This window comes from Lissotriton helveticus, chromosome 8 (assembly GCF_964261635.1).
Source record: "Lissotriton helveticus chromosome 8, aLisHel1.1, whole genome shotgun sequence".
In the NCBI taxonomy this organism is placed as follows: domain Eukaryota; kingdom Metazoa; phylum Chordata; class Amphibia; order Caudata; family Salamandridae; genus Lissotriton; species Lissotriton helveticus.
This window is the reverse complement of record NC_136069.1, coordinates 1,665,455,567-1,665,465,655: the sequence shown is the minus strand read 5'-3', so window position 1 is coordinate 1,665,465,655 and position 10,089 is coordinate 1,665,455,567.

Genomic DNA, 10,089 nt, shown 5'->3' with positions numbered 1-10,089 from the left:
TTGAGATGCCATTAGTGATGTTACTGACCATGCAATGAGTAATGTAATATGTGAGGTCATAAGCAGTGCATTGCGGGGACGTAAATTGTACTTCGCTCAGATGACTATAACTGTTGAATTTCTTTGGTTTTGTATCAGTAAAATCTGAGCCTAACAATAATGTCCAAGTAGCCTTTGTTTTTTCAGTGAAATTCTAAGGTTTTTTAAATTCTATTTCCTAACTATAACGTCCCTTTGTAATCAGGCCCAGTGTGTAGTCGGTGCTCGTGTCCCCTACCCTCTTATTCCTCAGTGGTGCATGCACAGGTGGACAAGGCAACAGCCCCTGATGTGCCACATCCCCGTCATCCTAGGCACCCTACCTCCCCTGGACCCCATAGGGTTGCAGGTCCGGGCTCTGATTCCACTGAAGGCTTCAGTGCCCACTGCCTCCTTCCACTACAGCTGCCTGTGCCGTGCCCACATCCCCACCATCTGAAGCAGTCCTCACCTCGCCCAGACTCCACCAGGTCGCAGCTGTCTAACAGCTCTGGGCTCTTGTCCCTTCCGCTATAGCCCCCCATGACATTCCACATCCCTGACATCTTAAGCAGGCTGCCTCTCCCGGACACAACATGGTCTCAGCTGCCTTGCATCTCTGGGTTCTGGAACCACCTCCTCTTCTGCTACAGCCGCGCCTGTTCCTGGCCAAATCCCTGCCCCAGCATGCCATAGCAAGAGGACCATGCCAAGCAGCACGCGTGTGCTACAATAAAACCTCCAGATCCCAATGTCTCCCTACTAGTACTGCTACAGCGTCTATGTGAGGAATTTGCACTTGTAACATTTTCCCCAGCCCGGGAGCATGTAAATGATCACGCCACACACGTAGCTTGGTGTTACACGTCTTTTTTCTTCTGAGTGCAACCGTTAACTGAACGCAATGCATCATTAACTTTATTACCCACACCTAGACACACCCAGATCATTATTTCATTCCCCTACAAAATCTGTTAGCGATCAGAGATTTCCCGCTATCTCTAATTACAAGACATTACATCACCCCCGTTATTAAATAAAATGTACAAATAATACATGTATACATCATAACTCTTCAATGAGTTGTCTAGGTGCTCGAATCAATGTTCCAGATTTCATTGTGTGAGATTGAGGGGACATACAGGACATACACCTCAGGTACCGGTGAGACAGACACAGATGCATCATTTGCGCTCTCAGGATTCTCGGATGGAAAGGTCTCACTCCTGACATCTTGAGTCGACGAACATCAAGGCAGGTGCTTGAAATGTGAAGAGTCTCTTGTAATGGACTTTTCAGGATGTTGATCAGTCACCAAGTGTCCTTTATTAGTCACAACCCTCCGTGGGTCAGCATTAAAAGGAGCATCAGACTTGCAGTTCCAATTCTGCCTGACAAGGACTCTGTCTTCTTCCATAAAGACAGTGTCCCCAACACATCGGCATTGATGTGCATAGGGCTGCATTCTGTATTTGTGACAAGAATCGGCAATGCAACTCTTATCATTGTCAGTTGACATGTATGTGGTCCATTGTGGCAACCTAATTCCCGTGTCTCTCCCACCATCAGGGTGGCAGGCCTTTCACCTGTCATGGAATGGGGAGTTGACTTGTAGGCATGAAGGGCAGAATTAAGAGCTTATTTGAGGTCAAGCTTTTCTAGCTCAGCGCTCCGAGTCCTTTTGAGGGTGCCCATAAATCGTTTGACAATGCCATTTGCTTGAGGCCAGTGAAGTGTGCTTTTCTGATGCTTGACATCCAAATGGGTGAGAAAATCTTTAAACTCTGGGCTATTGAAAGATGGGTTGTTGTTGGACTTCAGAACCGAAGGACTGCCCCATGTGGCAAAAATGGCATCTAACCTTTCAACGACTTTGTCAAGAGTGGTCGACGCGAGGTCTTCCCCAAAGGGAAAACATGAGTATTCCTCAATGACTAACATGAGATGATGTCCTTTGTCAAGGGGTCCAAAGAAGTCAACTGCAATCCTTTCCCACACATGCTTTGTAAGATCAGACATGTTCAATGGATGCTGGGTTGCCTTTGGAGATAAGCAGTTACACAAATGACATGCCTATAATTCCCTTTCAACTCTTTCATCAAGGCGAGGGAACCACATTCTGTCTCAGAGGGCCCGCTTAGTGGCGACTATTCCATTATATCTCTCATGTATCAGTTCAATGACTTGTCTCAGACTCTCAGGTATGACAGTTCTCGACCCTCATAATACAAAACCTTCTTGGGTAATGGAAAGTTCTTCTCACATATTTCTGAATTTCTGACACTAAGTCATCGGTAAGAGGTCGAGCATGTTTTCTCCAGGATTGATGTGCAATAATGCCTCTGATAATGTGATCAGCAAAGTCCAATTTTTAAATTGATTGATTAAGAATTCATTAACATTAGAAAGGAAAACAGACGTGACGGGCAAATGAAGAAATGCATCTACGAAAGAGAGGAAGATCATCGAGGATGCAGAAAAAAAGGAAAGTAAATTAATAAAAGATAAGAAAGTTAAAAAGAAGAATCAAAAGAAGGATAGAAAACAGAACAAAGCCAGAAAAAGGATAAAGAGATGAAAAAAAATGTAAACAAGGAAAAAACGTGACAAAAGGAAGGAAAAGTAACAAAGGAAGAAAGCTGGAAAGAAAGTTAGCAAAAGAATGAAGGAAAGAAAGAAAGATGGAACAAAGAAGGAAGACAGAAAAAAAGGAAGAGGGAGAGGGCGCACGAGCTGAATGGCCGCACTTTAGTGAGGCTCCGGCAGCCCGGCGCTTTTATCCTTCGTTATCCTGCTTACCCTGCTCCCACCCATCCGAAAATCCCCTTGATGAGAGAGTGATTGTTACTTAACACTCGGTGAAAGTTTGGCGGCTCCACCTTCAAAGGGAGCGCAGTTGCTGCAGTTTGAAAATCCGGCCCCGGAGGCACCCTGCGGCTGTGGAGCCCTGAAACGGGTCGGAGAATAACAGGACACCGAGGCGCACCACGAGGCGACCAGGCCTGCGGAGTGGGGACAGGCAGCTTTCCTCGGCCCACCTGTGGAGGTGGGTGGCGGCTCCTCTCCTTGCCCTCCCCCCGGAGCCCGCTGGACTGAGGACTGTGATTTGGTGAGGATCCCTGGGCGAATCCGGTTTGTGTGATTGTGGGTGAAACATAGCGCTAAAAGTACCGCTTCTGACCTTGAAGGACTGGGATTCGTCACTGCGGCTGGAGAGTTGCTGGGGCACCGTGGCGGTACAATAAGCGCCTTCGCACACTGTGTGTCTCACCCTGGCCTGAATACCGCCATCGGGTGAGCACTGCGGCGACGGGCTACCCAGTGTGCCTGACAGTCCCACGGCATTGAAAACGAGAGACGCTCCCGCTCCTCGAGCTCCGGCGGGGGGCCTCGAGGCACTGCCGGCTGCACTGTGGTCTTTTGCAGAACTCGGAGATATTGCTACCGGCGTTCGCTGCTCCGTTGCAGATGCCCGCCCAGACCTAGTGATTTCTTTCCCTACGACCTCCTACCATAGATGCATCCGGGGCTTCCTTGGTCGACTGTTGGTGCAAAGGAGGCAGCACAACTGTAGAACACCACAATGCTGACGAGGGGGTGCCCTTTTGAATACAAGCTGCGCCAGGTAGAATCAACCTTCATCTGCGGCGGAGCGCTTTTATTTCCTCGGTGCTATGGGGAAACCAGACAGCAGGCAGCCCAAGCTGCAGTTTGAGCCCGCGATGCAAAAAAAAGTGACGAGGAATGCGGTGGACAGCGGACAACCTCGGAGTCCGTCTACAGACGTGCCCACCTTAGCCCCCACGGTGCCGGACATTGCCACAATGCTACATGAGATGCGACAGGGCTTTGCCACTGTCGTCGACAAGGTTGATAGACTCTCAGCCAGAATGGACGGCATAGTCCAGAAAATGGATGTTCACAAAGAACGTATTACGGAAGTGGAGCGACCAATATCCGAGAATGACGATGCCACGGCGGCACATGCCTCGAGACTCTCAAGAATGGACAATGTGCTGCGTGTAATTGCTGCCAAAAATGAGGAGTTGGAAGCGAGGAGTCGAAGGAATAACATTCGCGTCACGGGCATTCCAGAGTCGACCAACTCGGGGAAGATGGAACTCTACATTGAGAAGATACTTATAGCGGCAGTGGGGGCGGAGGCCTTCTCGAACAAATTCATAGTGGAGCGCGCTCATCGCTCCCTCGGGCCTCGGCCCAAGCCAGGAACAGCGCCGAGACCCATCATTGCGCGCCTGCTCAACTATAGAGATCGTGATGCGGCGCTACGAGCAGCACGGGCCAACCAGAACCTCACGCACGATGGAGTGACATTTTCTATCTATCCTGACTTTACCCCAGTGGTGCAAGAACAAAGGCGTAAATTCCTTACTGTTAAGAGGAAACTTAGGGACCTACACATTGATTATGCTCTTCTGTACCCAGCCAAACTGCGAGTGACGCATCAGGGCACACAACATTTTTTTGTCAACCCGCAGCAAGTTGAGGATTACATCAAAACTTTGCCTAAACATGGGAGACAACCTGCAGATGCTGATGGGCAACGTGACTCGAGTTCTGACTAGAAGGACGCCTGCTCTTTGTTGCTGGGATTAAACACGCTGATGGGACATGGCACTTGTCTCGTTACGTGGTTCGGTGTTACTACTGCATATGGAAGCTGCAACGGATTTGAAGGGTACCACAGACGGGTACCGGACTGCAGGCGGTAATGTATGCCGGGCACCCACCCCCCCCCTACTCCCGTTCCCCTCTGAATAGGGACTTCAGGGGCAGACTTACACGGAGCGGGAGGAATGGAGGTGGACGAACGTGCCCCTCAGATGACCCCTAATGGATGTAGCCCAAGGAACTTGGTTCCATTTCTGTTGATGTTCGGGTGGTTTGGGCACCTGCTGGGTGGGGGGAGGGCTTGGGATGCTGGCGAGTTGGGGATGCTTCAGTGGGTGGGGGGAGGCGGGCGAGAGGTTTTGCATGGGAGGAATGCAGATAGCAAGATTTGGGTCTTTCTAGATGTGCTGCATAGATGTCCCGAGAAGAGAGGGGAGGAGATTGCTACTGCTATTTCTGCGCACACTATGTGCTTGCTGGGATCTTTTGCGAGTGGGCGGGAGGGATACAGAGTTGGGGAAACTGTTTGGTTTATGTTCAATGCATATGCGACAGGTATCGAAGAGCTGCTTCTATGTTTAGATATGGGATTTTACAAATGCGTCAAGGATGTGAGTGGGCCGGTTATGCGATGTGTGGGCTCTACATTTGAGCGAAACACCACTGGGGGCGGAGACACTGCCCGTGTGCTAGGTCCTCCGCTCTTCCTAGGGCGTATTAGACACACATGGCTCGAGCGGAGCCTGATACTTGCTGGTGGTGGATGCGCCATTCAGGTTACCTCGATTTCTGATTCATATATCCACCTGCACGTATGGGAGACACAAACTTGAACATAATCACATGGAACGTGAGAGGGCTGGGTGATCCTAGGAAGAGAAGACAAATACTGGGCTATCTTGATCGGCATACAATTCATATTGCTTTCCTCCAGGAAACGCATTTCAAGCCGCATGGATTGCACTCCTTTGGGGCAAGATGGGCCTCGTACACTGTATTCTCCTCATATTCCTCATATGCACGGGGTACGGCTATTTTGATAAAAAGAAACACACCTTTCCATTTGGCGGGCTCTAAGTCGGGCCCACAGGGGAGATTTTGCTTGATGTGGGGCCGATTGGGTCGTATGGCTGTGACACTGGCCTGCTGCTATGGGCCTAACGTAGATGACCCGCAGTACTTTACTGACCTGTGGGCAGCAATTGTGGACACTGGACCACAACACCTCATCTGGGGGGGAGATTTCAACATGACCCTTAACCCTGTCCTAGACAGGTCACACCCCGCTCCCCATCACTATACCAATGGGAGAGAGGTTCTCCGTGCAACGATTGAAGGTAATAATCTCTTAGACGCTTGGAGATCTATGCATGGGACACAGGGGGAAGGTACACACTTCACTGCTCAGGCGAGGTCATGGGCCAGACTGGATTATATACTATTGACGCCCCAAATTTACACATCACTGGTGCACTCGGCACATCTCCCCAGAACATATTCAGATCACTCGCCGGTAATTGTCACGTTGCGGGGCACTGAACTGGGCCCCCCTGTCACAGCCTGGCGTATGCAGCCCAAGATGCTACTGGACACTGAATTCCAAGAAGAGCTTCAAGATGAATGCTTAGATTTTTTTAAATGTAACAAAGAGTCAGTAAAAGATGTTGAAACTATATGGGATGCTTTTAAGGTCACGCTCAGAGGGCTATGCATTTCGAAAGGCTCCGGGGTATTAGAGAGTATCTTGAATAGATTGAAGACTTTGGAATCAGACCTTAGAAACGCGGAGGATGCACTCCGAGTTTGCCCTGAGAGTGATACACTAACGGTAATACGGGATAAGTTGTCGGAATATACTGATGAAGCGGCACGGGAGGTGAAGTTCAGGAACAAACACTGGGTGGCCAGAAGGTATGGGGAGGGCGAGAGATCTGGGAAGGCCTTGGCTGCAACGATTAAACTTATGCGTTTGCCTACTGTCATACTCGAATTGGAGACAGCAGAAGGGTTACTGCTCAGGGACACCACTCATATGTTAAATGAATTTGTAGGACACTATGGTGCGTTGTATTCCTCAACCAGAACAGGGGACCTGACACTAGATGACTACCTGGCAGATGTATCATTGGGGTGGCTGAGCGATTCACAGAGAGCCTTTCTGAGTGCCCCGTTCGAACTAGATGAAGTGAGGGAGGCTATCATGCACATGAAGTCTGGTAAGGCTACCGGGTTGGACGGAATTCCTATTGAATTTTATAAGACCTTTATAGATTTAATGGCACCGGTACTGCGCGAAGTGTATGAAGATGCTTTGGAGGTTGGCCACCTCCCTGCCTCCATGAGAATCGCTCTCATCACGTCCCTCCTCAAGCCGGGGAAGCCTGCTAATAAATGCGATTCGTATAGACCCCTGTCCCTATTAAACTGCGATGTGAAGATTCTCGCCAAATTGGTTGCTGCACGCCTTAGCCTTCTATTGCCTGACTTAATACTCCCGGATCAGGCTGGATTTGTTCCAGGCAGAGCGACGTCGCATAACCTCCGCACCTTTTTTTCAGTCTATAATTCAGTTCATGAGGACCTGCCAATGGCGGCCGTTTTTTTAGACGCCACTAAGGCATTTGATTCATTGGAGTGGGATTATGTCTTCCGGGTACTCGAGCGCATGGGCTTTCCACTTATCTTCATTTCCTGGATTAGATTATTATATACGAACCCGGTGGCCAAGGTCTTCATTAATGGCAAACTGTCCTCGGCATTCCCGGTCTCCAGGGGGACCAGACAGGGCTGCCCCCTTTCCCCGCTCCTATTTGCCATAGCCACAGAACCCCTTGCAGCTAAACTGCGTCAACATCATCGGGACAGTGCGTTGCGCTGTTTTCAGAGGCAGATACTAATCTCAATGTATGCCGATGACATTACGCTCTATGTTCGGCACCCTTGTGAGAACCTGAATCCCATCCTTAGGGAGTTCATACGGTTTGGAGTCCTCTCCGGTGTCCAGATTAACTGGACGAAGTCGTGTATTTTCCCACTTACCGCCTCGACACATCAGTTTGCATTGGACTATCCGCTTGCCTGGTGTGAGGGAAATTTTAAATACCTGGGAATACACGTTGAAAAAGATAGGGAGGCGTTGATTCGGGCTAATTACGGCACGGTAATGGATACAATTAGTGATAATATCTTCAGATGGATCACCTTTCCCTTGTCCATGGCTGGGAGGGCTTCCCTAATTAAGATGGTGATACTCCCCCAACTCCTGTATCTCTTTCTGAACATACCATTCCATCCTGGTGCTTTTTTTTTTCCGCCTGCTACGCACCGAATTAATTAAATTAGTCTGGGGCGGGAAAACACCGAGACTCAAATGGGAGGTCCTTATCAGACCTTACTCACAGAGAGGCTTTGGAATACCGGATTTCGAACTTTATTACTGCGCGGCCCAGGCCCACTTTGCTTACTTCTGGATACAACAACCTAGATATATGCCTCAATTGGCAGCTGAACACTGGCTAGCTCACCCAATTCCAATCGAAGGTGCCTTGTACTCCCCGGTAGAGGGTAGAGATAAGACCCCCAACACAGTATTGAGCACCGTAACTCCGTGGCGACACATAGGCTCGAGTCTAGACCTGCAGCTACTATACGCCCCATTGTTGCCTTTGGCTTATCACCCACAGTTGCCGCTTTTACAAGAAGCGGGCTTCCAGAAACTATTGAAGAAGATACATGTTCAAACATGGGGGGATCTGTACCATAATGGCAAGTTTCGTTCCAGGGAGCAGCTCTATGAAGGGATACAGCCGACACCGCTAGATGTGTTTTACTATGTTAGACTCCGGCACGGTTTGCAGGCGGTTACACCTCACTTCCCACATGAACCTCCTATACTTGTCCCACTACAAAACATTCTTTTGCATGATAACCCCAACAAACTGGTATCCACGCTATACAAATCAATCCGTGCTAATATGGACTATGAAGCCTTGCCGGCCAGAGACAAGTGGAATCAGGAGTTAGCCATAACGCTCACTGATAGACAATGGGATTTCTGTCTGCAGCAAACGGAGCGCATATCATCCAGCAGTAGATACAAAATTATTCACTACAAATTCATACACAGATTATATCACACACCGGTACGACTGCACAGATTCCAGTTAAGGGCCACTGACAGTTGTGACAGATGTGGGGCCCCGGGGGCTGATTTCTTGCATCTTGCATGGGGATGTGATCAGGTACACCACTATTGGGATCAAGTCTTTCAGGCCATATCCAAAATGATTCACGCGTTGGTAGTCCCGTCCCCGATCTTGGCACTACTGGGTTATGTGGAACCGCTCCAGGCGGCCCACCACAAGTATGTGGCACTTGCTATGCTATTGGCCAAGCGAAGAGTGGCGTGCAGGTGGGGGAGAGGAAGGGCCCCCAAATTCAAGGATTGGATACAAGACATGGTGTACTGTCAGGAACAATTGCATACCTACTCTGAACTGTTACCTGCCACCTCTAGACCTACTGACATATGGGCTCCACTAAACTGCTATTTGCTAGAGATGTCTGCGGAGGAGGCCTGTGATTGATGATTTGGGAATTGCGCTGATGGTATACTGTTGAAGCCCACATGGGCACTGACAAAGGGGAGGATGTAGTGTGCGGATGTGATCTCAATTGCTGACATTACTGTTCCCCCTTCCTCACTTTATGGGCCGCTCTTGCCATCAATGTAGAGGGTTCACTCTCGAGTGGCGCTGTATAGTTAATTGTCCTATGCTATGTTTATGGTAGACAAAATCGTGCCCTTTACAGGAGATAGTAGCCTATTCCAGCTCTATTATGTTTTTAGTTGAAATGTGCTGTGTGTAGTATACCATACCTTGATGTAGGCCCACCGCTATACTGGCGCACGAACTCTTCCCACTTATAGATTAAATCCCGCACATGCTGAAGTTGAACAATAACTGTAAAAAAGTAAGACGAATTGAATGTTCATATGAAATATGCATACTGTCATTGTGTTCGGATAACATCTACGAAGCGATTTATGTATAGTTTTTCCTATGCATCATACCATCCTGAGAATCTGTACAATTAGCGTCCGGCCTCCGGGTTGTAGGCCTGACGCTGTGTGCACTTGGCAGTACTTAATAAACGTCTTGCAAAAAAAAAAAAAAAAAAAAAAAGGAAGAGGATAAGATATTAAAAAGAAAGAAAGAAAAAAGAAGGAAAGAAAGAACAATAAATAATAAAAGGAAAAAAGAGAAATCTAGAAAGCAAAATTCGCAAATTTTAAAAGCCATGTTCCAGAATTGCAAAGAGTTTGGGTCATCTTTATTTTACTTTTTTAACGCAAACACTCTTAAAGTGTTAGGTTGTGATTCGGCTTGAATTGTAACCAAAAGTAATGCAAAGCTGTGCAGTGATCTGCTTTGTTTT